The 5,632-nt window shown below is 57.8% G+C and overlaps 1 long non-coding RNA gene and 1 other non-coding gene across 2 annotated transcripts; both read left to right on the top strand.

Annotated features, from left to right (window-relative positions):
- The first annotated feature begins 495 nt into the window (after positions 1 to 495).
- Positions 496 to 5,038, top strand: LOC120600053 (uncharacterized). Its single transcript, XR_005652073.1, has 4 exons — positions 496 to 798; positions 942 to 1,063; positions 2,441 to 2,700; positions 3,073 to 5,038. It is a non-coding gene; the product is annotated as an uncharacterized LOC120600053 (long non-coding RNA).
- Positions 1,100 to 1,287, top strand: LOC120600487 (small Cajal body-specific RNA 16). Its single transcript, XR_005652203.1, has one exon.
- Positions 5,039 to 5,632: the final 594 nt, after the last annotated feature.

The following is a 5,632-nucleotide window of genomic DNA, read 5'->3' as shown; positions in this document are numbered from 1 at the left end:
CTCAGTTTGGGGCAGAGTTAAGATTCCCAGCAGATGTCCCAATAGGCAAAGTTGGCCTTCATCTTCACGCAACCCTGCCCACCCTCAGCTTTCTCCTTCTTGCCACACAAGGTTTGAACTTGGCACTGCCACTTCCTGGCTCGTGGAGTTTAGGAAAGTAACTCAGCTTTGTGGGGGTACCAGTTTTCTCACTGGGGAAACTTAAGTGACCGTTGTACCTCTCCCCGCCCCCAAGGTGGTGTGAGGAGTAAAGGGATGAGAAGCTCGGCTCCACGCACCTAGCGGGCCCGCGAGAGACGGTCTCCCCTCTGCTTCCTGCGCTCTAGGGCCCCTGGCCAGCCTGCTTCGCCCTTGGCTCTCGTCCCCATTAATCAACACCTCGCCGGCTGAGGCCCCTTTAAGACGGCCTTGGAGGACTCAGTTTCAAACCGAGGGCGACCCTCTAGCTATCGCCTCCATGGTAAGCCGTCACTTCCGGGCGGAAGTGCGTTTGCACTTCCGTTTCGGCCGGGCGTGAGAAGGATGTGGAGACGCGAGCGCCCTGGGATCCGAGGGGGGCTGCCCCCTCGGCTCCGGCTGGTCCCCGGTCCTTGGGCGGGTGGGCGACGCGGGCCTTTCGCTGCCACCCGCTCTAGCCTGCGGCCTTGGGCCATTCCCCGAGGTGGCAACGAAGCTCCGCCGGGAACGGGAGGCCCCTCCGCGGGGCCCGGGACTTTGGGGACCGCTGCCCGTATAGCAGCTGGGGCTCGGACTGAGAAGGCAGAGGGAACTTGAACCGAAGCCGGCACTGAAGTTGAGGTGAGCGGTCGTGGGAGGCGCTGCAGCGGGCAGGAAAGCCTGGGGTCCCCGGCCGGGCAGCCAGCGCGGGTTTCCGGGAGCGTGTGATTGTCGAATGAGACTTGCCGTCCTAGAGCACGTGTATTATTCCTCTCTTTCCCCAGGGTTTTTCTCAGAAAAGGAGATCTCTTCGGCCCCCGACCGTTGGTTGAAGGCCTGCAACGAACGATTTCCCCCTGCTCACCGTGATAGACCCTTCGGAGTGACCTCGGTTGTGGGGATCCAGGTATGTCAGGCACGGACGCTAAGTGTCTGGAGGCCGGCGGTCTGGGGAAAGGCTCCTGTGTTGTTGAACCCGCCCAGTTGTGGGTGCAGCCTTGTACCAGGCAGCCCTACCCTGACCTAAAGTAAATTCCCAGGAGATGTTTTTTCCTGGGGTTTGAATTTGCAGTAACAGGTGTGAACATTCTAGCAGCAGTTTGATGATCATGTATGATACTGCAAACAGGACCTAATGCTCAAAGACGAAAGCCACTGCAGTCAGTACCAGTGAGCGGTGGTTTTCCAAAAAATCTGTGAACGGTGTTGATTTAATAAACGTTTAGTGATGCCTTGGCCCAGCGCCATGCTAAGTTTTGGAGACAGAGATGAACAAAACAGCGGTGGCCCTGACTGTCAGCTAGCTCCAGCCGGTTGGGGAGACGAGATTACGTGAGCACACCACGGAGTGCTCTGAGGACAGCGTAGCTCTGCGAGAACACATCACAGGGAGCCCGATGGGGACGGGAAGGCATTCCCGGGGACAGGGTCCTTGAGCTGGGCTCTGAGGGAGAGTGGCAGTTCGATGGGAAGGCCAAGGGCCGGGGTCATGGTAAGTGTGGCTAGCGGAGGGACCGAAAGAAGGCCAACAGAAAGCAGGGTGGAGAACCGTTTGGAGTGAAGCAGAAGAGGTGGCGACGGGCCAGGCCGTGCAGAGCCCGCGGCTCGTGTGGGCACGCTGGTCCCTCCTAAGAATGCTGGAGGTCGTTACGGGATTTGAACTGGAGGAGAACGTGCTAGAATCTGCCGTTTTCAAAGAACGCTGTACAGAGCAGTGCTGTCCCGCAGACCTTTTTGCGGTGATGGAAGTGGTCTGTATCTGTGCTATCTGGTAGCGGAAGGTCCCGGTCCGTGGCCTGTTAGGAACCGGGCCACACAGCAGGAGGTGAGCGGCGGACTAGCGAGCAAAGCTTCGTCTGTATCTGCAGCCGCTTCCTCAGCGCCAGCATCACCGCCTCGGCTCCACCTCAGAGCGCCAGGTTCTCATAGGACATTGGTCCCTGGTGCCAAAAAGGTCGTGGACCGCTGCAGTAGAGCAGCTATAAGCCACGTGTGAGCACTTGCCGTGTGGCTGGTGCAGCTGAAGAACTGGCTTTTTAAACTGAATTTACATGTGATGGCGCCATGTTGGGTGGGGCAGCCTAGACTGTGTTGAGGGAGCGGTGGCAGTTTTGCCGGAATCAGGACACACGGGTGTCTTTGTGCGTCTCCTGCGGCTCCTCCCTTCCTGCGTAGAGGCTGAGCTGGATTTCGCTCTGGGGAGAATCCTCATGTTGACCCCTCCAGAAGGCGCACACGTGGACACTGCTCATGGGACGTTTAATTTTTATTTTTTTGGCTGTAGGTTAGCCTGCTCCTCGAGAAGCAGCATCTAAGTACCTACGGTGGTCAGAGCGCTGGCTGCTTTTCGAATGGAGTGGCCCCGGCGTCAGGGGCTTAGAACCTACAGAGGTAGACGGCTGTGAATGCTATGGAATGACAGGGAGGAGCGTTGTCCATGTGACCCATCAGGATGTGACCCTGTAAAGGCTGTTTCCAGCTGGCGAAACATGTGACAAAAGGCAGGAAGCACGAAAGTGCTTGAGAGGACGTGAGGAACTCGAGGTGAGGACAAATTGAAGAAATACATGGAAGGGGAGAAAAGTGTGAGGTTGGTGTTGGGTGACGGGTTTTTGTCAGAGTTCGGGTTTAACGTGGCTTTGTTACAGACCCAGGTGCGGGTACACAGGTTATAGCCTGGAGAGAGGTGACCTAGGACGTCACCGGCCTTGAAGTAGGGTGGGCCTGGCCCCTAGACTTGGAAGGGGGAGGGGCTGATAGAAGCCGGTTCTCGACCAGACACTTCCACATCCGTTCTGGGTGGAAGGGAGAGTGTGGATTTCGGAGGCTGTTTATGGCACTGACAGTTTTAAATTCTTCGAATGTTCAGACTTGCTCAGGTGGAGTGAAAACTCACGAGGCGTGTTCTCTTTGCAGGCGGGTTTCCTGGAAGATGTGTGTGTGCTGGACGACAGTCTGCCGAGCTCCTTCCCGCCCACTTCTCTGTGCCTGAAATGTAATTGTTCTGTTTTAGGGCCCCCCTGGTTTGTTTGGTTTAAGCCATAACCACATAGTTTTTGAATGGCGACCTGCTTAAGACCCTGTTTTGAGTGGATATAAATAAAAGGAGTCAGACCCCAAAGGAAACTGTACGCTTTATGCTTTCTGTGCCCAGTGATGGCTTGTCCAAGTGTCACCTCTGTCTCTGAGACGCACAGTGGCAGTGCTGTTTGAAGAGTGTCTTAGAGGCCACCCGCCGTCCTCTATCGCAAGTGTGAGCGCTTGAGACACCGCTTATCCTTGAGCAGGCACTGTCAAGAAATGGGGACACAGGGAGGTGACGATTGGCTTGATAATCCGGCTGGCAGGTGGGTGGCGGTCACCTCGTTCAGAAGGAGCACTTCACTCTGGATGGAATTTGCCAGCAAATGACTGCTGACCTCAGGAATGGGCACTGGTAGCTGCCGGGCACTGCCCACCTCTGCCCTCACCCATAGTCCTCCTCCCGTACCGACCGCTTCCGCCAGCACCCGGGACCACGCTGCACCGAGGGCACCGCCAGCCTTCTGCACGGATGAGCAGCTCTGTGCCTCGGGGATGTAGTACGTGGCTATCAGCGCTCACGTACCCTTTGGTCTCCCTGTACCCATAACTTAGTCCCCAGGGTGCTATTTGCAGCAGAAAGGTGCCTGCCTGCTCCCAAGGTGAGCGTGGGGCCTCAGCAGCCCTGACCCAGCGGTTCTCAGTGGCACAGAACTGCCAGCCCCAGGCACACACATCAGAGGCATCGTACAGTGCTTGGGGACTCTGGCGGGACTGGGTTAGTGGGTCCATCTTCACAGCAGAGACTTCTCCCAAGTCCCACTGTCATTTAAATGTTTTGCTATCTATTGATGTGAAATAAGGAAAACCCAACCTGTGTTTTTAGCTGTCGCGTTGGTGGTGGGTCTACACACAGTACAATCATCTGACACTTCGTGCTGTGGTCGGAGCGTTAACAGATACACACGTTTTTACGTGGTATGGACAGGTTCTCTTGGACTTCAGACCTAGGCTTGCCAGGGGCTAGGTACTTGCCTATCGTCCTCGCTCGTTATCTGTGTTTCGGGGTATACCTGGTGAACCTCTTGACTTAATGGCCTCTTGTCCAGCTCAGCTCCCCAGCGGGCCTGGCCCCCGAGTGCCTGCTGACACCAAGACTGATTCCAGTGCTGCCGGGTGGCCCAGTGATCGAAACTCCAGGTGCAGAAGGCGGAGGCCCATGGGAGGCTTCAGGAGCACAGGTGGCCGAGAAAGCGCCGCCTCAGCACTGATGGGATGCGGGTGGGGAGATCCACAGGCCACGGCGCCCAGAGGAAGCGCGGGCTGTCGGATCCCAGCTCCACCTCCAGCCTCAGGCCATGGCCCTGTTTACCTGGGTTTCTTTGGTAAATGGAACAACAGTGACGACAGTGACTCCTGCCAGGCGGGCACCGATGAGGGTTCAGGGAGCAGTCGCGTAAGGCGTTCAGGAACCCCTGAGGCCTGGGGGCCCTCGCCCTGAGTGACCTGCGTTTCCTCTCCTCATTCGTACAGTGTTTCTAGCAGTGCACTTCTGGGGTGCCGCCCTGGGGGGCAGTTCTGGGGTCCCCGGTGCTGTTTACCGTAGGAAGGTGCCTGCCGGCTCCCAAGGTGACCGTACAGCCTCAGAGCCCAGGCGGGGCTTTCCGCAGCCTCGTGGCCTTGTCACCCTTTTGGTTTTCACGTGCGGGCCCCTTGCAGGGGTGTACAGCCCAGGAGTTCCCGGCTCTTGTCCTCAGAGGAGGTGCAGCGATGGCCCAAACGAAATACTGTGTTAAGACTGGCGAATCCTGGGGTGAGCTGTGCGTTCGGTGTTTCTGGAATAAATTTGGATGCGTGGTCGCCTTGTTCTCCTGTGGTCTTTTTCTCGAGTGTAGACGTCCACTTCCTCCTGGTGGCTGCGGGCGGGGCCCGTCCCCCGGTCGAGCAGCTGTGGAGTCCCGTGTCTGCAGACTTGGGGAGCTGGGCCCCTCTGGGGCGGCGGGCGAATCAGAGGCATTAGATGCTGGGCCCCTCGGAGCTGTAACACCATTTTTCTAGCGTGGAAAATGATGGCTCGTGTGCAGTTCCTCCTGAGAGCTGCTTGCGGGTTTGCCTTCCTCTGCTTTCTCATTGGCTCTGACGCCAGGGAGGGTGTCAGAGTGTCCCCACTGGGTCGCTGTGGGACTCGTTAGGGCTGAAGAGCCTGCGGAGAACAGGGACGTGAGGATGAGAAGAGCGATTATGCTAAGGCGGGTGGCGGGGCTGAGATATGTCATCTCCCGGGAGCCCCCGCACCCCAGGCTGTCCCCATGGCATTGTACTCCTGGCCTGGTCCTGGCCTGGTCCCGTCTGTGCTGCCCTCATGTGGGGTCTTAACTTAGACCCTCCAGCCCTTTTCCCCGGGGCCACACCCCAGCACATGCAGTGTGCTGGGCTCCTTCGTAGCTGATGGGAG

This window comes from Pteropus medius, unplaced genomic scaffold (genome assembly GCF_902729225.1).
Source record: "Pteropus medius unplaced genomic scaffold, Ma_sr-lr_union100, whole genome shotgun sequence".
Classification (NCBI taxonomy): domain Eukaryota; kingdom Metazoa; phylum Chordata; class Mammalia; order Chiroptera; family Pteropodidae; genus Pteropus; species Pteropus medius.
This window is presented reverse-complemented; position numbering and strand designations above follow the sequence as displayed.